Raw genomic sequence first — 27,771 nt, 5'->3', positions numbered from 1 at the left:
GCTGATTCATATATATATATATATATATATATATATATATATATATATATATATATATATATATATATATATATATATATGAATGAATGGATGATTCTCTTTCACGGAAAAATTGCTGAACGGATTTAAATGAAATTTAATACACGGGTAAATTGTATTCTATCTGTATCTATTCAAGCGGATGACGCCGCTAGATAAAGTTAATTTAAAATATTTCTGTTTTAGGTATTTCGATTATGTAAAACTCTAAAAACCAAATGAGTAAAGTAAAAGGTTTATTTCAAAGGAATATTTTTCAATATTCGTATAAAATAATCGTATTATTATTATAAAAATATTGAATTATGCTACAGTTTTTGGTCTTAAATACCATGGTCATTTTTATTATTATATTTTTATTATATCAATGAACTTATTGCAATATAAATACTTCACCAAATTCTGTTTCTCGCCTTTAAATAATGCCAAAACATGGCGTGTTGTATTTAACATACATATACGTAGATAGATCCACATACCTGAAACAATAGCAAACAATACATTAATATAAACAAATTCATGGAATCACATGACAAGAGACACGTGGAATACATGTGTAGAATACACAAATTGTTTATCGAGCTTTATTTTAATTATCTTGTACTAATTTATAAGGAAAATACATGTGTATCCAAATAACGATTGATGTCACATAAAAATAAATGATAAAGGAAGTGAATAACTGTGTTCAGAAGACTCGTCACTATCCGACTGGTATACACACTTCATGCTCAGAGAGGGGCGCGAGGGGGGGGGGGGTATATAACTTAGAATGGCAAACAAACTGACAGCCCGTCTGATGAAAAGTGGTAACCGTCGCCTATAGACATGAGCAGTATCATGAACATAACAGAGTATACCGTTTCGCCCATGATACCTCCCATGCGTTGCCATTCCTGAGGACTCAGGTGTTATTCCTCTGTACCCAGTAAATTCACGCCATATCTCACTCTTCAAACCGAAACACAGCCGTGCAAACACAACATTAGTAATACCGACTTTTTTTTTGATGGGTGAAAATGGTATGGTAACTCCGCCTGCGCTAACGGGATACGCTGGCGGAGCACCAGTGAAGGGTGATAGATGAGAATGAAAACAGGCCAGTTAGCCTATCATGATGAATTCATCAGGAATTAACCTAAATTAAATTTCCAGGGGGAACCGCGAGGAGGTCGACCTGGTTGGATATATTGCTAGCAATGGGATTCTCAGTCTCCATTACTAACAATCCCTTTCCCCTAGTAATACCGACTGTCAGTCTCATCCCTCACTGACGCCCCGCCAGCGTATACCGTATTGCATTATATATCAGGGATATCATTCCATTATCATCCGTTAAAAAAAAAACACTTCATGCTCAAGAAAAAGATAGATATTTGTACTTTATCAAATTGAGGCTTTGCACAAAAGTCGCTTACAAGGCTCTCTGTCCCACTTGTGTTTCTGTTATCAACCAGTTTGCATAACTGTGTTTCGATTGCAAGTAGGTGGTATGGTAGTGAAATTACTAGGACACCATGACCATGATACTGTTCATATTTATTTATTCATTAGTGCATATATGTGTACATGGCGGATTTAATGCTAAAAGCATTCTCTCCCAGTCAACCATAGGGAAGTGTCAGAGTACTCGAATGCGGTACTACTATTTATTGATATACATACATACTAAAATTACATATATAAACGAATATATATATATATATATATATATATATATATATATAACTTATATATATATATAACTTATATATATATATATATATATATAACTTATATATATATACATATAACAAAAAATAAGACGAATATATACTAAAACAATGTTTTTTAGAAATGTTGTCTATCTGTATGTTTGTTCCAGCATCACGCAATCACTACTGCACCGAATTGGATGCAGTTTCCCTAGTTGTGTTTCCAAAGGTCTAACTTAATATTTGGTGTAGGTTTCATCTTGATACGCCCATCCAGAAGTGATTTATTTCATTGATCTTTCCTAGTTCTGAAATCCACGCGTACGAGGTAACGGACAAAAAGCTAGTTCACGTTAAATGAGAAAAAAAAATTAACACTTTATCTACTCTGTTAGTTATTTTAATTCTTTAGTCTATGATAAGAATTATTAAAATGTACAATTTATTTATTTAACTCTTTATTGTATCAAAAACATAAAAATATACAATGACAATTAGAAAATTCAAGTGAAATACAATAGTATAAAGTACAGATTAAAATGCATATATAAAGGTACAAAAGGCGGTCTTATCGCCAGAGAACAGATAGAAATAATTAGTAAAATAATACAAATATTTATTCTTGGTTTCATATAAATTTGTGTGAATGTACATAAAGAATAAATTTTGTATATTAAAAGCACGATTCTGATATTACTTGTATAAAAATTGTATTGTCCAACTAATTCTCTATAAATAGTATGAAAAAAAAAACAAAAGATTATCCTCTGCTACGACTTTTCATTTAAAAAACTAGGTCATGCATGTTATAATTACTGATCGATTCGGAATAGATAATCATTTGACTGTACTACTGATATAAAAATTATTTGACTCACTACCAGAGGGAGACTTTGTACAAAAGTTGATTGCTTGGGTACCTCTGTCCCATTCGTGTATGTACCGTGAAGCAGTTGTGTTTGGATGGCTGTGTTTCGGTTTGAAGGGTGGGATATGGCGTGAATTTACAGGGTACAGAGGAATAACACCCGAGTCCCAGGAATGGCAATGCATGGGGGGTATCATGGGCGAAACAGTACACTTTGTTATGTCCATGGTACTGCTCAAGTCTATAGGCGACGGTTACCACTTTCCATCAGGTGGGCCTTCAGCTTGTTTGACATTCTAAGTTGTTTAAAAAAAAACAGTGAAACTCGAATGTTATTAATAATGTATGTATGACACAAGTTTTATCACTTTATGATCATATTGCAAGTGTCATTGGCGTGGAACCGCTATGAAATAAATGAAACAGGCAAGTGATTACGTATGGAACACAACATCCCGTTGCGTCAACTGGTCCGTGTGAAATAGGAGTGCATGTGATCATGTATGGTGCCGTTATGATATCCTACTCCCGGCATGTCACTGGCCACATAGGATGCACAAGTTTTAAAAAGTATTATTTACTTCTTCTGTGGTTATATTTTTTTTAAATTGCAGTTGTAACATCGCAAAGTTGACAGTGTATATTTTATATCTAAACCACTAATACTCCCAATTTTAATTTTCTCGTTTTTTTTTTTATGTAAGATTTCTTTCAATATTTTATTCTCTGCATATTTATGGTAGTTTAGAACAAGTCTGTCATTTACAGAGAATTTACTAGCTACCATTTATGTACAGGTAATTTTTTCTTTATAAAACAAAATCTATGCTTTATGATAGGTAGTTCTTTTTGTGATATATTAACAGAAAATTAAATAGATAGATAATTTATTTGCATTACAGCATACAAACAACAATAGACATAGAGTCACAGTGAAAAAGATAAAGTAATACATATACAAAAAATAAAACATAAAAACAAAATGCATAAAATAAGTAACATGCCATAGTAACACAAAATTAATTATTACATATATGGTTTTAGAAATTTTTAACACCCATAGGCGATAAAGCAATTGACATGAAAAACGTAAGCAGTAAAATTTAAGCACTGAAATTAATTTGTTATAATAAAGTTAAAACCAGAACAAGTCCGCTTTTCTTTTGGGTCGAGTTCGTGCAGGCGTTGAGTCACTGAAGTTGAAGTGTTCCAGCAGAAACCGGACACCTGGTAATGGACTGGATATAAAATATAACTACGATACTTGTTAATCGATTTAATTTTTCTCTGCTGATATTTAGAAGTTACTTTAGTACTTCGTCAGAATTATATATAGAGGCATATCAGCCTTTACCAGTGTTTACACTACGAAAAATTTCAAACCATAGACAAATAATGTATTTTTTTTTGACCAAACAGAATGTTGAATTTTCCCGCGTTATATTTTATACGAAATAAATAAGATTGTGTTTCTTAAAAAATACCGATTTCAATTGTAGCCAAACCAGTTACTTTGATTTAAAAACTAAACTACTAAATCGATTTTGATAAATTTTCTATTAGACCAAACTGCAATTATATCCTTTCAGATAAAAAAAAAACAAATTCGCTTATTTATAAGGGACAACCTCCTTCTTTTTGAAGTCGGTTTTTTTAATGTAGGTATTATAATTGAATGGTAACGCCGCCTGCGCTAACGGTATACACTGACGGGGCACCAGTGAGAGATGATAGGTAAGAACGAAAAGACAGGTCAGTTAGCTCATTATGATGAAATACACCTGAAATTCAGCACGATGGTTTCCAGGTTTCACGTGGCGGTCGAGCTGTCAGGGCATATTACTAGCAATGAAACTGGTAGTTCGCATTACTAACAATCCCTTCCCCCTCTTTTGAAGTTGAAAATAGTGGTGGCGTTTGGACAAATCCCAATTAGTCCATCAATTACAAAAAACCAAACTATTTTCGTAGGTAATCACTTGATAGCTCTTTGCATGTTAACGATGAATTTCAAACATCGCTCGGAATGTTACTTAGTTAGGAGTTTATTATGTATTCTTGTAAGGCAATCGATATTCTTAATGGACTAAATCATTAATTCAGGATTCGGCCGTGTGCATACAGAATTAATTATAAATATAACACGTAGAGTGGTGATAATGAATGCTTGTTTCACATGTATGTTCATGTGGTTGTTAATTGGTCATTTTAGCCGACTGTCCGGGAAAAGGGGGCATTTTTTCAGTTATACTATATGTTACTAGCAATCTGCCTTGGTGTCAAAAATTAAGATAGTTTCCACAAAAAAAGAAAAAAATGTTTTGATCCAAAAACTAAATTACTGAATCGATTTTCTTAAAATTTCTATAAGACCAATATGTATGTATATTCTTTCAGATAAAAAAAGAATTTTCGAAGTCGATTTATGACTGACAAAATATAACAAAACATAAAAAAATATACACCTAAATTGAGAAGCTCCTTTTTTTAAGTCGGTTGAAAATAAATTACTATTTTATATTAGTATTAATAGGTAAATTTTCAAGTCAAGGTGTGTTACATTATTTTAATTTACGATAGGTTAAAAAAATATATAACTTATGCTACTAGCTTATAATGTAGTTTTCTACATGTGAAAGAATTTTTAAAATTGGTTAAGTAATTTATAAGTTAATCCATTACAAACAAAAATCTTTCTCTTTATAATATATATTACATATATTACTATAAATGTCGCAAATGTCCGGAGGTGTTACCATTATTTCTAATCTTTCTTAGAGCAACTTCTTTAAATTTACGAATACCAGTACTATTCGCATCTGGACTGCCCTTTGCGTTCTTTTATAAAAAAAAATTAAAATAGTCTATGGTCGCGTGCTCTACAACTGCAAACTGCCGCTCGTGGTATCGATGCGTGTTCGGTTCGGGTGCGGTCCAGCGATTGATCAGCGGGGTCGGCGACCGCTCTCCCCGTTCCTAATTTGAATTCGCGGCGTATTATCGCGCGGGAGGTCGTAATTGGATAACAATGAGGGCGCCAGCGCCACCCCTACACCATTGCCATTCGGATTCGGACATAACTCCTTAAAAAAACTCGCTTAGACTATTTTTCTGCGAATGGGTGAAACAAAGTTTATTTTGTTAAGATTTTCTCAACTTCGTCTTTGTTATTTAAAAATATTACAGATTCTAAAATGTCTGTGTTGCTCTTATTTCAGATTATCAGTTTTGCAGGATTAACAGAACAGACAGAACAAAAATTTAATAATATTTACAGGATAATTTATGAATTTTATTGTAATCTTTTAAATCAATAAAAATTACTAATGCTAACAATGATCTTAAAATAAATTCACTACATTCTAGATTAATACATAGACGCAAATTCATAGGTTACATCTTGTTAAATATAATAAGCGGATTACACGTCATCCTGCAGGTAATACAGAGGTATATCCACCGAAATGAGTTGTTTTTATATTCCGTAGTTGGATAAAGCCAAACATCACCGAGCGAGACATCAAAAACCACGTACTCTGTTTTGTCACCGCGCATAATTCCATAGATGGCACTGCGCCGGCGCGTTGCTAACATCGTTATATTGGCACTAAAGAGAAACACAGGGCGTAGGGTGGAATCGTCATCGCAGGAATTCTATTACGCGTTTTATACCGACGCCTTAATGCCGTGGTGGTGGGGGTGGGGTTGTAAAACATGTCCATTGTAGTTAGAGCCGAAATATCCCGCGTTGTTATCCTTTCTAAGGGTCCGTTTAGAATGGTGGTATCGCAAAATCTGCGTTTCGTACGTCCGTGTAGGTTTAGTTGGACGATTCGTCGCGCACAGTTTATTTTAAATTATAACAGGAAGGGTGGTTTTTAATCCGTACAAGTCGAACGGCAGATGACTGTTGACAAATATCTGGGTTGGGATTTGAAGGCGGGGGTTATGATAGCAATGTTGTTGCATAAAATGTTAATTTTACTATCGGAATATAAGTAAAATATCTATATGTATACATAATAAAGTGGTATTAGATAATTTTATAAAATTTCTATTAACCACTGAGGAATTTTAAAAAAATATTGAATGTATTTTTTTTTATGTTTATACATTACAGAATAAGGACGTTATGTTTCCTTTCTTTTTTTGTAGGCATTCAAAATGTAAGTCACTATGCATTAAAATGTCTGATTTACTTCCCGTCTCCATAATTTTTTTTATATTGTTTACTTAAATTGCTTATAATTCTTATGAAATTTTTTTGTACTACTATGATGGTAAACAAACATACGGCCCGTCTGATGGTAAACGGGGTTACCGTGGCTGTACTGTTCTATCTTATAATTTTTTTTTTAATAAAATAATAGGGTTATTTTGTCTTTATAACAATAAAATGTGTACATAAAATGAATTTAGCAACAGAAATTTTAATATTAATTTTTTTTTTTTATAACGATACAAGTACATTTTGATTTGTTTTGATAAACAGTGACTTCGATAATCGTGTAATTGTTATAGAAAGTCACTACGCGAGGGCGTTTAAAAAAGAAAAAATATGAAATTATTATCAATCTAGTTTTTGCTTTCCATCCGAACCTTTTCCACAATAACATGGTCCATTTTTTTAACTAAACTATGAAATGAAATGAGCAAACGTTGAAACGTGACTAATAAATGATTGGAGCTAGTACGTGATGCACTCAACGGACGCGGGGAATCGAACCCCGTTGTTGGTTACGCTGGCATATAATCATGTATGGCGACGGATCTAAGAATATTATGCCACGGCACGAATTCAGACTTTAGACTTCAAATGCGGACTAGATTGAATGAAACGTTGTATATTTAAAAGACCTCGGAAAAGAACTGGCAGCTATTGGTTTTAATAACACCCCTCATATCAATTTATCAAGTAAAGTAAGACCCTGGAAAGTTCCTGGAGATCTTTAGTACAGGTTTCGACCTAGTTCAGACCCCAGACTCTCAAAATAATTAATATTTTCTGATAAAAAGCTAAATACTGATACACTGTACAGTATTCCTTGTGAGTGTTAATTAAAGATTTATTATTATTATTAAATTATTCCCCATGTATAGGCATGGTCATGTATTTATTTTGATGAGTGAAATTGTAACGGTAACTCCGCCTGTGCTAACCATATACACTCGGGGGGCAAGGGATTGTTAGTAATGGAGACTGAGAATCCTATTGCTACCAATATACCCAACCAGGTCGACCTCCTCGCGGTTCCCCCTGGAAACTATCAAGGTTAATTCCTGATGAATTCATCATGATGGGCTAACAGGCCTGTTTTCATTCTCATCGATCACTCTTCACTGGTGCTCCGCCAGCGTATCCCATTAGCGCAGGCGGGGTTACCATACCATTTCCACCCATAAAAAAAAAACATATACGCTGGCGGGATATCAGTGAGGGACAATAGATGAATAAAAAAGTAAGTCAGTTAGCCCATCGTGTTGAATATACCTATAATTTCCTGTCAGGTCGACCTCCATGCAGTTCCCCCTGAAAACCATCTTGGTTGGCTCTTGTGAAATTCATCACGATGGGCTAACTGACCTGCTTTCATCTTCACCTATCCTCTCTTATTCTCATTCCATTTCATTCCATCATGTACAAAAAATAGTTTTATATAATTTTGTATTATATTTTGTATCTTGTTCAGAATTTTCTTTATAACTAGTATCATATGCGAGTACGTTGGACATTAAAACAGAGTGTCACGATTATTTTTGTAATCGATAATTTGTGTGTGTGTGTGTTTTTTTTTATACAACTTAGAATGGCAAATAAGCTGACGGCCCACCTGATGGAAAGTGGTAACCGTCGCCTATAGACATGAGCAGTACCATAGACATAACAGAGTATACTGTTTCGCCCATGATACCCCCCATGCATTGCCATTCCTGGGGACTCGGGTGTTATTCCTCTGTACCCAGTAAATTCACGCCATATCCCATATTTCAAACTGAAACTGTTGATTTCTTATGTTGGTTTAGTGACGACTGAAGCGGTCGTTAAAAATATATTTGTTTACGAATTAGAAAAGGTATTATGTAATATTTTGATTTTGTAAGCATATTGTCGATTCATCAAAAAAAAAATATCAATTTAGTATTAAATTTTTAATTGTATGGTTTTATAACCAATATATAAATACTTTCTGTGATTTCTGATGAGTAAAAATATGTAAATAATAATATACATTTATAATAGTATTGTCCTAACCTCAAAGGGACTTAACCTGCTAAAATATATGTTCATATTAAAAATATTTTTTTTGCCTGCTACTGTATTGTGACTGAGTCAACGAACACCTAAAACAGATGGTGAATCAAGCGTAGGTAACCTGTGTAAAGTAATCACGCTTTAGATATGTTTATATTCATTTCCTAGAATATTTACACTATTACAAAGTAGATAATGCCAGCCCAGAGTTGCCAGATTGGATATTTTTTTCAGAATTATGGGTAAAAATTTTCTACTGGCGAAATTTTGGAGAAATTAAATTGATGGAGAAATTTTTGAAGAAATGTGAAATGGGTTTTTAGAGAAAATTGGGCTATTTTTTGTGAAAATTTTGGATAATAGTTTTAGCACTTGTAGGTATATAAATTATGGTATGTAACCCGATGGAAACGTCGAAATCATATCAGCCGTTAACTGTCTAATGCTGAACATAAGCCTCCCTCTATTGGGGGTTTTGTCAATAGTTGCCACGCTTGGAAGTAGGATTGACAACTGTAGTTAGGCTTTGGTGATGTTTAAAGAGGGAAGCTGTTGCCTATTCCTTAATCATCAAGCTTCCTTAATCGCCTCTTACAATACTCATGGGAAGGAAAGGCTCATTCTATGCCGGGACCATACGGTGTATATGAGGTTATGTACCATTGCAGTAAAATATATGATTGAAGTTATATATCGGAAAGAGGAGAGGGAAAAGTAGGAACAGACGGAATAATCTTTTCCCGTCGTCGTTCCCTTTGTGGCACATATCAAAAGGAAGTGAAAAATAATACAGCTTTGTGATGGAGTAAAAGTCTTGAAAATCATATCGATTTAGAGAAAAAATATTTGACGTTTGGGTAAAATCTAAACTCGCGTCTGGCAACCTCGATTTAGCCCATCGAGCAAGTAGTCACTACGTTTATTAGCTGTACGCGTATAATTACTAGTCTTAGGTAACTAAGTAGGTTTAGAATGAGACGATCCACCTTTTGCATCATAACCTATGTATTTTTTTTAATATAAAACAAATGTTCTGATTACAAATTATAATGAGGTAGTCAGATGCATCTGTAGACTGTTGCAGTCGTGGTGATATTTTCCCAAGTATATTAGATTCCAGAAAACTATTAAATTGATTTTTTCATCATCACTAAAGAGTGATTTGGCAATTTTAATATACTGGTTCATGATTTTAATATATGTATAATATAACAGAATCGAATTCATGATCTATGCCGTCAATAAATCGAGGCAGAAAACCACCGGGGTACGATACTTGAAAAAATAAATAAGCTTATTGTAAAATGTAGTCAATAACTACTATAAATAATATAAAGACTCAATGGTACAAAATATTATTCCATGGCGTATTTATTGTGTGAACTTATTTTAAAATTTACGAATGCGTGTCTAATAATAACTGAAATGTTTTGCGGAGCACAATTCTCTGTATTCATAGTTGTATGCCAAGAATTTGTGCGACGCTCAATAGATAAGTATCTAAAAAAGTGTTTATTTTTCAAAGGCAGTCAAGTAGCCATAGACAAAGAAATATATTACTTTTTTTTCCAAGGTATTGCGTTTGGAAGTTACGTAGTCATGTTACATCGAAAGTTTCTTTAGTCTGCACTGCTATACCCGCGGCACTTCAAACAAAAAATTTTGTATGAAATCTACATAGATTTTATTAGTCCAATTTATCGAATTTAAAAATTTTGCACTATAAAGTAAATAATATGTTATGACATCTAGCAATTTCGACATTTTGGACATAAATATTTGTATAACACTATGGATATTCATGTCTTTTATTATGTTGATACTTATAGGTGAAAGATAAAAAGAAGATAAATTTTTACTGTATTGTATAAAAATCTTAATAACTAATTCTTAGCAGTTATTTAGGTATATTTGCATAATAATTTTCGTTTGCTTTCTAAACAGTGAATTTTTGAGTTAATATTCATGTTTGTATAAATTATAATAATAATATTATAATATGTCTGTGTAAATATTGAGAACGATTTATTTTATTCAATTGTGAAATTGAAATAAGTGCTTAAATAAACAATTACCATTTTATCTACTATGCTACAAAAGTAATGTACATATTTGCAAATTGCTTTTTCAGAAACATAAAACTTATTTAATTTTTGATAACGAATTAGAAAATTCTCATTTAAAAAATAGTCAAAGGTACATTTTTTTTTCGAGAATGTTATACAACATCTATGACTACCTGTTTATTGTTAAATTTTTCCTACTTATTATAATTTCCGTTTGTTACCACAGTCTTAAACATCCTTCTTAATCTTTACACACAACTATTAAAACAAATATTCTTGTTTTAATGTTCACAAATATTAAAACAAGAATGTGCTTTTAAAAATATTATTAATTTGGCTGTCTATGGTGCAGTTAGAGCAATTTGAAAATATAAAATGTATTAAGAGAATTTGTTGTTCTATTCTCTATTAATTTTTCCTATTAGTGCGTGTATGTCAAATTTTATGGTGATTAGTTGAGTCGCTAAAGCGTCACGCACGAGATAACAAAGTCACTTTTACTATTATATTATTAGTAAGGATTATTTTAATATAATATTTATTGTAAGAATTTTTCTTTAGAGAAGTGGCTGAAAATGCACACATATTCATTGTTTGAACAACAAATATAATATATATGCCTAATCGTAGTTAACAAGGATACTTAAACAATTTTCGGTGCTCCAGTTTCGTAGTCTCGTGTTATTCCGTCAGCTTGGTCACCCAACCATTATGCAAAGTTCTATAATCTGCAGAATAAACAAGGGTGCCGGGTCGCAGCTTGGTCGAGATAGTTTTTGTGGATTCTCTTTATATCTCTCTTGCTAAGCAGACACAAGTTTTTGCGTTAACTCAACGTGTACATAGATAATGTAAAAAAGAAGAATTTCTTTTGCAGTCTTGGGTTTAATTACCGTTCGCCATTTTCGTATTAACTTAACAAATAATCGAAATGAACCATTCTACCACAGAATACGTGCTTTTTGCTCTGCTCTGTTTTTTTTTGAACAGAAAATAAATAGATAATTACCTATTTATATATACATATATACATGACACTATGACTATTCATGTATTTTATTGTGTTGATACTTTAAGGTGGTTGCATTGATTTATTTTTTTGTCCAATTTCATTAAATTAAGGGCAGTGCCGACTCCTAAACAACATATTGATTATTAATTCTGATGGATAAGAGTGAAAAATAAATTGTCTATGTCCTCAATATTTAAATATGGAACACGACATTGTAAACATATACCAAACTATCCGGTTATCATTATCACATTTGGAAATAGAACGCACGCGAAGCAGGCAAGCGAGTAATCGGGCAAAAGCTTTTATACGACCCACCGGTATAACCTGATCCCACTGTTTACACGACCATTACCCGCTACGGCCCGTTTTATGACGCTCCGCAGGGGGTGGTGGGTGTCTTTTTATAGTGGCATTAGTTTAAAGGCCCCAAGGCACGAGCTCACATGTGCCTGAACAGATAAGCGGTGGCATCCCCACTCGAAAACTTGTTTAGTCGGACCGATAATAACTTCGTATTGTCTGCAGGGGATGGATTCCAGTTAGTTTGCCGTAAAAATTGTTGATGCCCAACAATCTGAGTGTGGACATCGCTGTGCTATGCTTATACATACAAATAGTTCAATAGAGAATTCTTGTAATATTTATTTAGATACACTCAGTTTTAGCTGTTGACAATCTTACTAAACGTTATTAAAAAATATTTTAATTATATACGTAGATTTAAGTATCTAAAGACACACACGCAGAAAAATGAATTAAAAAAAAATGAAGGTAATGTTTTTACCTTATATACCTAGTTCAAAAATAGTTACCAACAATATAACTATGAATTCCATTGTTTTATTTGTTTATTAATCACTCATCTTACGATTTGAAATTGTTAGTTTAATCAGATATAAATTGTGTACTTTTTCTATGATTTGATAAACCATAGACACAATTTAAAAAAACTCAATCATTAGATTGAAAACTTCCATTTTTGTATTTCAAGACCAATCAAAAGAGAGGAATACCAGCCCTAAAGCAACATTTAAGCCATTTAACAACGGGAATCAAGGGTCCTAAGCCCATAACATAAATTCTAGCTCGAGATCAGAAAGTAGGGCTCACACTCGAGGGAGTTTGTCCAAAGATCGATATCAAGTGCCGATGCTTCGGTGTGTGCTCCCCTATAACGGATAACCGATATAAATAGACCCCTCCAATTTCATACCAACCCCCAAGAGGTTTACGATTACGGTCGAGCTGGGAGGCGTGGAGTGTCAAATTGTAATGGTCGGTATCAGGGTGCGTTCCTTTTATGGTCCGAGTGTCGTGACGCATCTGGTGCGTTGCATAAAATATGTAATTTAAAACAATGGGCTCTGGAGCGTTTCAATGACAGTTAACATTTAATATTTAATACTTGTATGGCAACCAAATGGTCCCTTTATCTGGCTGCGACGCATCTGGCCTTATGTGTTTCCTTAAAAGTTTTTTGCCATCTTAGACGAGATACTAGGTACTTGATTGTAGCAACTAGGGCAGCGAAAACATATTGGAAATAAATATATTTAATATAATCAAAGAAATTTTTAATTTTTATTTCTATTCAGTCTGCTTGGGTATATGAATTCAATGCAGTGATAGAAATATAAATTAAAGTTTATAAGAATCATCATATCAGCTGTCCATTGTTGAACATAGGCTTTGCCGAAAAGGTCAGTTTTGCCAGTAGTTGCATAGTGACAGATGGACTGGCATCCACAGTTAGGCCTTGGAGATGTTTTAAAAGGGACGCTGTTGCCCATCCCTCGCCCTCCCTTAGTCGCCTCTTACAACACCCACGGGAAAGGAAAAGAACGCCTATTCTATATATGCCGGGACGGCAGTTAGATTATAATACGAAATACCAATCAAATTCTGCGTAAATTTTGAGCAGCAAAATGTAACAAAATTCAATACTTAATGAAACCTTCTAGTAAATTTCAACGAATTAATTTATAATATTTATTTGAACAATCTACAGCGATAAGTAATATATATACATACATATAAACAGTTATTATTGTACTGTAATAAATTGGATTTATTTCCATCCCTAAAATCTTACTCAACTTATACTACCAACATTTAAAAACAATGACAATTCGGTTTTCAAGTTAAGCGCTTACCAACAATATAATTTTTTTTTTTTCTAATACTTCAATATTATTGCAGTTAGTTGCTAGATACATACGATTGTCTTCGTTGATGTAACTAACTACTATACGTTTTAATTGTCCATTTTGGAATCCTGCAATGAGGAGGAGGGCGTTGATATTCGCGACACAGTTTTATACTTCCGCGGATATCATCGTTTTTCAATAATATTGTAACCAATGGTTTTGTTCCAAATTATTATTATTATTATCATATATTTCACTATCAGATATATTCAAAGTTATATAACAGTAAGAGTGTACCATCGTCCCTCCATCAGATTCTCAAGTGCATCCTTGGGAAAGTCCACTCAAAATGATGGGGGCTTGTGTTTCGGACTCAATTGCCGATGTTATCCATTGTCTATGGAGTTCCTTGTTTATGGTGTCTTGTGGTTGCGTCACAATCTTGTATTTTTTTCATTATTGTTTCTGGCCCTTTTCTGGCCAAAGCTTAATAAATAAAAAAAAGTTTACAATTCTACCTTCCATAGAGTAAATTTACTTTTCTTTAAATTAATAAATTCATTTGTTTTCATGCACTAGTAAAAAAAAAATTTAACTCTTTTATATCGAAAAACTATTAATTAATATTAGTATTTCGGATTTAATTTTCTCTAAATGATATCTAAATACAACATTGGCGTTGTAATTCAGGAAGGAAAACAAACTATGTTATATTAAGCATAGGACAAACAAATCACAAATTTGCATACGGAAATTCTAAGAAATTTTAATCAAGCCGCTGTCGGCGTCCCTGGAAGTGAATCTTTCAATAGCGTGCGATCGTTGAGAGCAGGGGGACAAATGAGGTTAATCCCTCCCAGAGTGTAGTGGGGAATTAACTAGCCTCCTTGTTGCTTATGCCTATGAGGACTACAGTAAACTCGGTGAGCTGCAGTATTAAATGTTATGTTACATGCGTACCTATATTTTATAAGAATCTACACCCATCTTAGTTATAAATAAACCGAAATTAACTTTTTTTTTTATTCAACTTAGAATGGCAAACAAACTGACGACCCACTTGATGAAAAGTAGTAACCGTCGCCTATAGACATGAGCAGTACCATGGACATAACAAAGTATACTGTTTCGCCCATGATACCCCCAAGCGTTGCCATTCCTGAGCCGTAACGTATGCCGTATCTGTTTTTGAAAAACAATTTTCAATATTATGTAATAAAAATATTTGTATGCCCAATGACAGTAAAACATAGTGCTCTACACCATAAAATTTATAACTGTACCTATGTTTATACAAATAAATGACTGACTGACAGATATTTCTAAAATTTTATTAATATAATAAATATGAAAGTGAATTTGTTTGTTACCTCTTGACGCTATAACAGCTCAACTAATTATAATGAAATTTGTCATAACTACATATGCTATTTGGGATAGAATTTATTCCGGTTCATACTTATCCGGTAACGCAGACGATGTCGCAGGTAAAAGCTAGTGATCAAATATTTAAAATGAGTTCTTTATAGCTGTAACTAAAAAGTTGATCATACAGTATCATTTTTATTAAATTATCATTGAAATTTTAATAGTAAGAAAGTAATTATGTATTCTGATACAATTCGCTTCGTATATCGTCATAGTCGTAGAATACTGACGGATCTTTATATGTAATATTTGTCAGATCCGTCAGTATTCTACGACTATGACGATATGTCTCTATGGGTTTGTCACTTGAAAAAAAAAATCCATCGGTTTGATAATCGAATTGTTAAAATACAAATGAGTGGCGACCTCTACACGCCACTACCTCAATGCGATTTGATCCCAATAGTACATTGACCGGCTGGTATACGGAAATGGCGGCTGATCGCAACGCTATTGTGGATCAGAAACATTCAGTAGCCTCTACGATTGGTTACGCTAAACCTGCTAAGGAGTTTTTGCTTATTCAGTTCTTCAAGCTTTAGAATTCATATTTTTTAAGAATTTTTAAATATTTCGTCGTCTATATTTTTAATAAGAATATGGTTAAGATTTAATACCTACCCTATTATAAGAGAAATAAAAAATTAGGTTAAGCTGTATAGGCTTCATTCTTTTTGCCTATCTTTTACTAAAGGAATAAATTAGAAAAAAAAAATACTTAAAATTTCCTGCGGGTTACGTAAACACATACAATTGTAGGTATGTAATATAAAATTGTGTATATTTACATAACACGAGACAAATCTTCCTTAATCTTTGTCTCCTCTTATAAAGACTATTATTACAGTTTAAAGTGAAAATGCCCAAGAAATAGCGTTGATCGGAGTATCAGCACATGGACTCTAAGTACAATATACTAAATCTATGGCGTGCAACGTAGACCCTACTTAAGTAATAAAACAATTAAGTTCACAATGGTTATACGACGGTTATTTATGAAGATACACTACGAGTATAATTATAAGGTAAAATATAAAAAATACAAAAAAAAAATCAATTTTTTTATACAAAGATATTGCTTTTATAAGTATATCCTTTTAGATAAAAAAAAATCAGTTTAGAACTGACGGAATTATGAGATAATAAACATAAAAAAAAAAACAACTGAAATGAGAACCCTCTTTTGGAAGTCTGTTGAAAGTGTAATAAAGTTTTTTATTTATTTTTAAACTCGTATTTATTTATTAATGTATATATGTATGTATATACATATATATACACACACACACACACACACACACACACACACACACACACACACACACACACACACACACACACACACATATATATATATATATATATATATATATATATATATATATATATATATATATATATATATATATATATACATGCACAATAGGATTTTTATAAACTTAAATATGAACATGCAATAAAATAATAACATACATTGAACAGAATAAAAATGTATTACTCTGGTAATATTCCAAACACCTGTCTTTTTCATTGTGTTATTTAATTAAAACAATGTACCGTAAGCTTAATTGTTAATTTCCTTATTGTCCGACTGTTGCGTTTATTGGGTTAAAACGTTAACGGTAGATTTACACAACGTTTAATTCATTGTTTTATTTTTAATAGAATAAAATAAAAAAAAAGGATTAAAATTTAGCAGTAGAAAAGTAGACTTAACCTAATGTGACAAAATTAAGGTAACCGTGCACCAAATTTCATTTAAATCTGTTCAGCCAATTATGTCTTATTGAATAATAAACATCCAAGACAAACATGTTTACAATTTTTTACATTTATAATTGGATTATTAAATATTAGTAAAAAAAAAAAACTTAAGACAAATTTTCTTATTGGCCATGACTATTTCTTTACAAATATATTATTATTCCTATTCTATAGGGAAATTAATGCAAAAACTTCTAAAAATCTTCAAAATAATTTATACTTTTAACAATAATATTCTTATACTACGGGGAATTTCACGTTTTATATTAAAAATAATATTTTAATAGTACTGTAAATTGTACCCGATTGGAAATGTTTATTTATAGAGGTGAATAAACAGGTACTATTTTGCTTAAATTACCTAACTTTTTTTGCAAAATTTTATCTTTTTGGAGTTTTAGATTCATGAAATTTGTGTCCTAATTATCCGGCCAAAGCGAAGCAAAAAGAAGGGTTTTTATATTCCATAGCATGATTTCTTAGTTTTATATTCTGGGCGCAGTCTGGTCTGGCAACTTCGAGCTGTCAGTAAGTGGCATTGCCTAGCAACATTTAGTTTAGACAGGTTTGCAACACAGATAAGTATGTTTCGAATAAAGTATACACGAAATATAGCATAGAATGAAAAACAAATACGAATGGTAATGGTAACTTAACGGAAGGCCAACGTTTTCAACCACAACTCATATTCCAGTTTGGTGCGAAATAAATGAAAACCAAACAGCCAACAGCCAGCATTATATCAGCGAATGTCAGGAGCAACAATCACACGCACACGTACACACATCTGTACGGTCAGCACGAGCGCGCCAACGAAAAAAAATAGGTATATTTATAAAAATAGTTTGGCACGGTAAAAACGACTTCAATTCGTAATAAAATTGATGTGGTAGCAAGATGCAAGTAAACATTATGGGTTGAAGTAAAAATTGGCAAATATATATATATATATATATATATATATATATATACACAGGCGAATTACGAGTAAAAACAACCTACTTTTGAAAGAAGTAAAGTAAAAAACGAAAATTGGTCGCAGCAGAGACCAGTCATTAATCTAAAGCAAGCATAGCATAGTACTCTTATATGTATAATGCGGGACTGGCAAAAAAGTTCTCGCTTATTATGCTACAACCTAACTGCTTTGCTGCAACGTTGTTTTAGTGAATTTATATTTTTAGGCAATTTTTAATTTATTGATTACATATACATCGCATATTTTTTGCGTAATCGACAAATGGCTATGTCAACCGTATTAGTAATTATCCTACTTAATATATAATTATGTCTAATAGGGTAGTCCCATTATGGTCGTGAACATATTTTTTATTTTAGTATGTATTAGGTCTGCATGTTTTTAATAATTCTCTCTAAATTATAAATTCAAATTATCTTTATTCAAATAGACTTTTTTGCAAGCACTTTTAAATGATTTTTTTTTATCTACTACAGGGTTCGGAAGATATATCTGTTGAGAAGATATATACATTGAAAAATAGTGTCTGTCACGGTAGAAATGGATAAGACTATGGCAACACTAGTTTGTGGGTAAATGGTAGAGAATCTTTGTAGTAGAGTAATCAATATACCAAGAACACATAATACCTACATAGTTTCTAAATGGCTAGTATATTCATAATTACTTTTAGTTATGGGTACACTAGTCCTTTAAAAAGTAGAAAATTGAGGTAATATTACCGTTACTAAAATTGGTAAAGATTTAAATAAAAATTACATTACAATGATTTCGATTTTACCATGTATAGAAGAAATCTCTTATAAACTCACATACGAACTCTGTAAAAAATTTAGGTCGTTCAGTTGGTACGCAATTTGCAAATTGGAGTATCTGTATGCTAAAATTTACGGGCACAATCACACAAATTACCCAGAGTACTGTATAATATATTATTGGCACATTTCCTGTGTATAAATCTTTTTTGTGGACAGTACGGCAATTTATTTGGGAGGTAGGCTCCGGGCGCTTTCAAATGCAAAGTGCCGGCTCCCTCCCCTGCTGTATGAGGGCGTTGCTTTCTTTTATAAACCGAGGATAATTAGGCGATTTTTACATGTCCATATATAATTTTGTATTGAATTTCTGTGCTACCTGTAAACAGGATGCCATTTGACTTCATGGGAAAGTAGTAAAAACTTATAAATTGTTACATATACAATCCGTAGGCTGAATACCTGTACATTAACAATTAATAACTTTGAAAAACTCTTAATACCAGAGGGCATCACTCTCACACGTGATCGTACAATGATTGATAATTATCAAAATTGCAAAAATAATAGTATTAAGTAACGCGATTGCTTTCTAATCGCTAGATGCACTTTCCTGTAACCAACACTATACTACATAGAACTAATTTATAATAGTAATTTTAGTTCCTAAATCGCTCAGCAGAGGCAGCACTATTTATTGGTATTCACTCGCTAATCACTTTTGGATAATACAAAACATGTCAATAATGAATGACAGCAATTATCGAGCAATATTTGGCTATCATAAATTGATTGATCGACTTAGTTACGGAACTCTATGAAAGCACGGCCAGCACTTTCCTGGTTTACGATTCTTTATCACGCACCCAATAAGTACTCAGGTCCCCAATCTTCACACCTGTTAGGTGCTAAGCAAAAGAAATATTCCTTTGTCTGCCTATTGAATGCGCGAAACGAGGACAATGGAATTCGTTTCAAAGGTATTGGCTAGGTATGTCTATAAAACATAAGTTCGATTTACTCATTTCATTCATGTCATATGAAGCTAGTTCTTTTATTGCTTACAATAGAGAATTTATATGTACTACTAGTTGATTCCCGCGATTTTGCCTATCAATTTTTATTTATGCAACTTAGAATGGCAAATAGGCTAACGGCCCGCCTGATGGAAAGTGATTACCGTCGCCTATAGACATGAGCAGTACCATAGATGTAACAGAGTATACTGTTTCGCCCATGATACTCCCCATACGCTGCTATTCATGAGGGCTCAGATGTTATTCCTCTATATCCTGTAAATTCATGCCATATCCCACCCTTCAAACCGAAACACAGCCATGCAAGCACAACTGCTTCACGGTAGAAACACGAATGGGATAGAGGTGCCCGAGCAAACGACTTTTCTACAAAGTCTCCCTCTGGTAAATACGTAAAATATTCTATGTGCTAAGGATATAACCAAACCATGTACAAAATTTTAGGCATGCTTATATGAACTACTAGCTGTTTCCCGCGGTTTCGCCTATCGAGTATCAATACGTAAAATATCCTACGTGCTAAGTTAGAATATAAACAACATATAATTTCATTTCAAACCGTTCAGTAATTTTTGCATAAAACAGTAACAAACATAAATCCATCCATTTTTAAAAACATTCATATTCATAATATTTATAGGATTTTTCAATAAGTTACTTTATATTTGTTGTAACGTTGTATACCTACAAATATTGTTCGTACTCTCTCTTGGGGGATTCCCTTATGGGGGAGGCCTATGTTCAGCACTGGGCAGGTAAGGGCTGATATCACGATGATTTATCAATATCTAGTGACATAGGTTTCCACAGAATAAAAACTGATTCAGCTAAATACTGTAAACCGTCTACTCCTTTGCCTCTCTAACAATAAAAAAAAAATTAAAGACCTCAGTCCGTACAAACGCGTTATCTGCATTACACCTCCGTCGTCAGTGTTTCGTCCTAAAATACTCCATAACAGAGTCCCCCACAGCATTACCATACAAACACCGCCAATTGAATACGTAGTGGGTATTGGGATGAAATTTTGGGCAGTCATTAGTATAATATCGTACTTTGATTCGCCGGTCGCCGTTCCACTGGGTAACTCTAACCTTTTTATGAGGTATTCGATACTAGCTGTGTCCCGCGTCTTCGCTCGTATAAATTAGCACATAAAGTATCCTATATACTAAATTAGGATATAATCTATACGTGTGCCAAATTTCATTCAAATCCGTTTAGTAGTTTTTGCGTAAAAGAGTAACAAAAATCCATCCATCGTTACAAACTTTCGCATTTATTATATAAATAGGATTTTTAAAAGTATACCCATGTTTGAGAAAATTCTACTTAACTACTAATGGTGTAAATTAATCTAAAACCATACATTATTATTATTTTTTTTAATAGTTTTCAACAATAATTATTTGCTATATGCAATTGTTGCGCAATATCAACCCAAATGTGTTTATTTTAATTATTCACATTTTTGCACAGTCGAAAAGGTTTACCTTAGCAGTGGTTCCATACTGATTTTGTAGACATATAATCTTTTTTTTAATTCTTCATTGACAGAACAATTCAAAAAGTAACATAGCGCCCTCTATCACATTTATAAAAAAAGAAACCTATTTATTGTAATCAACCCACATTCTCTCGCAAATCCACAAACACGGCAACAGCATTGGTGTTCTTAATTTGCGTTCAAAAAACGAACTATCAATCAAATATAAACAATATTAATTAATTAACATTTAATTTAACACTTCTATTTAGATTTATCGAGTTCGGAAACTAAACCCACTTCCCGGCGTCAATAGCGTGAAGATATCGATTCGATATCCGGGTGGGCTGCGGAGAAAAACGCTGGGAACAATAGTAGACCAGTCCGACGGGTTGCAGGGAACCTGTTTGGTAACCTACCTAAGCCTTATCGTCGAGGGATAAGATCTAAAATTGATTAGCAATGTTCCGAGTAAACTTTGATGTTGATATTACTTGCGTAGATAGATACAAGCAAGGAATGATTAATTTTATTACTTTCCAAGTATGCTGACATGTCACATTATGCAAAAGGTAATGCGTTATCTATTTATGACTATGCGACCGGTCGTGTGTCTACTTGTAGACTTTATAAGTGTCTAAGTGCACCTATTTGTAGACACTATAATGTCTACGAATTATCTTCACTATTTCTAAACCGTTTTTGATAGTTTTTATCGTAATTAATAGTATTTATTTCCGAATTATTCCCATATTCATTTTATTATTAAAGTAGATTCTACACGTAGTAAAATCCTGTTTTTTTATACCATTGAGTTGGCAAACAAGCATACGGCCCACCTGATGGTAAGCGTTACCGTAGCCTATGAACGACTGCAATGTCAGGGCATTACGCTGTTTGTCGTGAAGTAAAATGTACCCACTTTTACATTTAATATTTTTAATATACGTAGACTCAGTTGGGGGGAAAGGGATTGTTAGCAACGGAGTTTGCTAGCAATATGCCCTATTAGGTTGACCTCCACGTGGTTCCCTCCCCCTGGAAACCATCGTGAACAATTTTTGTTGAATTCGTCTCGATGGGCCAACAGACCTGCTTCATCCTCACTTATCATTCTTCACTGGTGCTCCGCGAACGTATCCCGATTGCGCAGGCGGGGTTACCATTCTATTATCATCCATTAAAAAAAAATACACATAGACTCGTGCCATGTTTAGTTATGACTGGCTGTATCTCGCGGCTTTGCATACTTAAATCAGTATATAAAATGTATAATGTGCTAAGTTAATATATAAACCAATCTTTGTATCAAATTTCATATAAATCTGTTTAGTACTTTTTTAATAATAGAGTAACAAACATCCATCTATTCTTACAAACTTTTATATTTACGAATTTAATAGTAGAAATATATTGATACCTGAAAACTTAACCCCTTATTCATAAAAAAGTCAAACTTTTCACGAATCTACTTTATCTATTGAACTGTTTTGTCTCTTTCTTTTGTGCTAAATTCCCAATTTGATAGAAATTGATAAAACAGTGTAATACTTATAATATACTTTTTTTTTTAAGGTAACATGTAGGCCGCTTTTTTTAAATTTTCATTTTTTTTTATTATATGGTTTATAGTTATTATTTAGTATTGTAGTTGGTTAGTTGCTAGATACATACGATTGTCTTCGTTGATGTAACTAACTACTATACGTTTTAATTGGTCCGTTTTGGAATCCTGCAATGAGGAGGAGGGCGTTGATATTCGCAACACAGTTTTATATTGTAACCAATGTTTTTGTTCCAAATAAATTATTATTATTATTATTTGTAGGAGATTTAAGTTTTTATGAATTAGGAGGTTAGTCTAAAATATAATAGTGATTGGCAATTTTACATCAGACAGGATTTTGAGGATGAACCTAAGAACAAGGAATTACATAGGAGTGATAAAATTGTCAATTTATAGCAGACTAGTGTATAGAAACCTGCCAAATTCAGACACAACCTGCTTGCATACGTTCTACATAAACTGTGTCGAATATATAATCTAGTAATGTAAAGTTTGTCATTGACAAATCAAACATTTTCTATATAGAAAAATGACAACTGATGGTGTATCTTTCGTCCTCTTTTTACTAAATTATATTTGCATAAGAAGAAAGGAGGCAACTATGTGATTTACAGTTTTTATTTTATCATTCCTTCTATGTAATTCCTTGTTCCTAGGAATGAACCATAGGTAATTCCATTTGGCTATGCATTGTAAAGACCGCTATATACGAGGCATGAGGATAACAAAACAGCCAGCGCATGTATACACATTCATACAAGTTCATAAAACGCGTCTGCGTTCCATACAATAGCGCGATGCAACGCGACACGACGCTAAAACCCGACGGTAACATGTGGAAGCAAGTGCTTGCATCTGTACGAGTTTCGTTCGACTTAACCCCCCCGCGGCTGCGGGCGCTTTTTGTCCCGGCCTCAGGTACGAACAGCAAAAAACACAGGCGAAAAAATACCACCGCTTTCTCTGTGGGGGTACGACTGAATTGTAATGATGGAATTTTCATCTAAAACCCAAACGTATCCCGGCTAGATAAGGTCTATTATACAAAAACACACCCTTTTCACGTTTCGGATAGCAACGCAGGGGTCTAATGACACGTGAGACTTTTTATAAGATTATTTTTTACAGTCTCAGTTAATTAGATCTCAAATTGAAGGTTTCTGTTTACTAATTTATTTTTAATCAACTGGTATTCTAATGGTTCAGATTGAATATAAATTCTTTTTAGGTATTTTCCTTCAATAATTTAATTCAAGTCTTCTTCCTCTTTGCACGGGTATACTGCGCTTTTCTCCCTAGTTGCCTCTCCCAATATTCTATTGATTAAAAGGTATAGCTATTGAATTAACAACTGAAATAATAATAGTAATAAGTATATTCTTAGATATCTGGAAAAATCCAGGCAATGGAATTGATTTTATTTACTTATACTTTATTATATAATATAATACATAAAAATTACTATGTTTTAATTTATTTTGAATAAAGATGTACAACAGACGAGTTTCACTTTGTAAGAGTTCTCTTCCAGTAAATCCAGAGTAGAACATGCAATAATCTTATGCTTACATTCTATAAAAATATATCTTGTGGGCAAATTTATATATTTTCTTATGATAACTTTTTTCGTTTTAATTTCTGTAATTTTTAAATGTTTTGAATAGGAATTGGAAACATGAATCTAGTTAGTATAGTTTCTTTTTAGCGATATTATGTATTTAAAGTTCAATTGATTAGTTAATTATGTACCCTCAGAGGCAAAACATAACAGCGAATAAATCCTTACTTACAAGGTGTGGAAACTCGTTCGGGTGCCAAATCTCCGGGCGGGTCGACAAACTGGTCGCAATTGGCAACGGCTTCCACGCTACGCGAAGCAAAGCTGCCAAGAGGCGTCCACATTACGGCTAGCTTGCCAGGTGCTATGCCAAGATTGGCTGATTTTTTTCTATCCGCAATGACGTAGCATTAAGTCGTCTTTGTATATGATGGCATATTTTCTTCTTTCCTTATCATTATTCTTTTTCAAGTTTCGTTTTTTCATTTATTACTATCAATATGAGCCGCCCCAAGCTCCTTGAAGGGTAGAAGAAATTATAGTAGCAAAAATTCTAACATATATCTCTTGATTTATTCGCCTCCATAACGTATGCATGTACGACAAACTTTTGATTCCTTCCTTTAGATAGTATACGGTGATTCAGATCCCTATAGATTAATAACTTATTAAAACTACAGACAGTTTTAAACTTTAAATGAATTTCAAAAGAAGGAGGTGAATCGAGATTTTCAATTAACAAACGTTTTTGTTTGCTTGTCACATTTTGGGGGCTAAAATAAAAACCTGTTTTATAATATTTAGTTTCAGAAACATTTTATATAAACAAACAAACAAAATTTAGCTGCGTAATATAATTAGTTTTTGAGACCAAAGTTAAAGAATAGATTGTAACTTGTAAATTTAAGCGAATGTAGTATAAAGAGTCTTATTTCTGACCTGCTTGGGTGGGTAGGTGGCGTAAAGTTTTTAAAGCCTACTAAAATGGTAAGTTGCTATGGTTGGGGCGTGACAGGCCCTTGTCGGCTGGTTTGTTGCTTCTCCCATTGGCAGAGTTATGGAGTTATTGTCAAATTAATACGCTCGTACTTTGTTGTTTATCGCTGCGCGTGAGATTACTTTATGGTTCGCCGCCATGTTGTTTTCGATCGTTCCAATTGCGCTTATATGATCGCGTATAAAAATATGCGAGTGTTAATTTATAAAGTTCATTAGAATGAAGATTACAAAAAAAATTTGTCTTTTTGTCCGTAATATGTCCATATATAAGAAAGTGGTAAGACACTTGATAATATTTTGTGACTTCAACATGACATTTTGGTGTATTACTCTGAAGCGTAGTACTGTGTAGGTCTTTGCAAAGTTTGTATTACCTGTCAAAACTCAAACAAATTTCGTATAATTTCTCAACAATAAATAGAGAATTAAAACGTCAATCACGCAAAAGATTTCTATTAAACTATTGCGGAAATATTGAAATTTAACGGTCAATGTATTTAGAAATTTAATAATTAAAGTTTTAAAGCATCAGAAAACCATTTTAAAATAACCTAAAATTTACAGTTATTACTATAGCAGACTTTGCAGTACTTAAATGCGTATTGTGTACTCGTACACACGTTGCATACCCAAATACTTCGACCGAGACCAGCGAAGTTTGACTGTCATTCTTGCATGCGCGGAACACATCAGAGCATTAACAAAAAATTATAGGCGATGGAAGGGCAGGTAGGTACCTAAGAGCAATTTATTTTATTATTGATACAAAGTTATTGCTCCAAATTACAGATGATTGTTGTGGTACGGTCGGATAGGCCCCGGGTCGCGCTGGAGGGTTATTTATAGTTTTGATTACTTTTGCCGGCGTCGAAAAATAAAATCGGGGTTATGAGTTTTGTATGCGTTTGTGATTTATCAGCGTCGGACTGGGTAGGTAGCGAAAATATCAACGTCCAATAAAATTGGCAGACTTTTATAGGTTTTTATGTTATTAATGTTCATATTAATTTAATTTTATACCCAACTAAATTTATTACCGAACAGTTTTAACACAAAAATAATCAATATTAAATATCTTATAAAGACGAATAAAAAAAAATATGGAGTTTGTCATTTCAAGTCGTTTTCGCTACAGTCGTGAGACATATAAAATAAATAGTTGTTCAAAATGGAAATAAGCAATAGACATGTAGTAAATTGTAATAGGTGTAATTATTTAATTGTAGTAGGCAGTATCTATTTAAAAAATGGAGGCTTCAGTTGATTAATTTAGATATGGGTTATATGAAAGAAAATATTATAATAAATAAATTATATTTTGATTATAAAATGAAAATATTATAAGATTTTGTTCCATAAAAATTCACCTTTTTCAATCGTGGCAAAATAAGTTATGTATTTTAATTTAAAAACTAAAGTACTGTACTAATTTTGATAAAATTTCCATATATGTATATCCTTTCTAATAAAGTAAGAATTTTCCAATTCAGTTTATAAATGACGGAGTTACGAGGTAGGAATAAAGATAAAAAAACAACCGAATTGAGAATTACCTTCTTTTTCGAAGTCGGTCGAAAAAATGAACAATTTCACGGCCGCAACAACATAACAATAAAACACCAAATTACTTCAATACTTATAAAACAAAAAAACACGAACTGTTTGAAGAGTTCAGAAACCATCCAAATGTACATGTAACAATCTACTTCCGGCCGCTTCGAACCCACGACCGTCTAATGCGATGCGTTAATGATAACACCGGCCCCGAAATGTGGTGTTGCCATTGTTTAAAACAAGGTCTGATCACAAATAAGAACACTTGGCGAATCTGTTTGAAAACAATATAAACTATACTTAATTGTAGTACAACTGATTTTTTAACTGACGACAAAAAACAAGAATCGCAATTCGGTTGCATTTTTTTTTTTATATTTATTACTTCATAACTCACAGTCAGTTCTAAACCGATTTGAATTTTTTTTATCTGAAAGGATACACTTGGGACCACCCGTAATTATTTCTTATTCTACAAGCTCTTATATTTTGACAGAATGAAACAAAAGTAGGCTATGTCGTTTTCTATCCCATATAGCAGCCCATAGGTTACGGTAACCCC

At 32.8% G+C, this 27,771-nt stretch overlaps 1 protein-coding gene and 1 long non-coding RNA gene across 3 annotated transcripts in view; both read right to left on the bottom strand.

The window, feature by feature from the left end:
• Window positions 1-27,771, bottom strand: part of LOC113514170 (zinc finger SWIM domain-containing protein 4-like) — a 93,583-nt gene that overhangs the window by 44,096 nt on the left and 21,716 nt on the right. The gene's annotated exons all lie outside the window — the stretch shown is intronic.
• LOC128201787 (uncharacterized) lies at window positions 405-27,410 on the bottom strand. Its single transcript, XR_008253425.1, has 3 exons — window positions 27,209-27,410; window positions 24,889-25,306; window positions 405-518 (listed from the first exon to the last, which is right to left on the bottom strand). It is a non-coding gene; the product is annotated as an uncharacterized LOC128201787 (long non-coding RNA).

The sequence above is a fragment of the Galleria mellonella genome, unplaced genomic scaffold (assembly GCF_026898425.1).
Source record: "Galleria mellonella isolate WM207_F2 unplaced genomic scaffold, CSIRO_AGI_GalMel_v1 utg63, whole genome shotgun sequence".
Lineage (NCBI taxonomy): Eukaryota > Metazoa > Arthropoda > Insecta > Lepidoptera > Pyralidae > Galleria > Galleria mellonella.
Note: the sequence above shows the minus strand (reverse complement) of the source record. Positions and strands in the feature narration are given on the sequence as shown.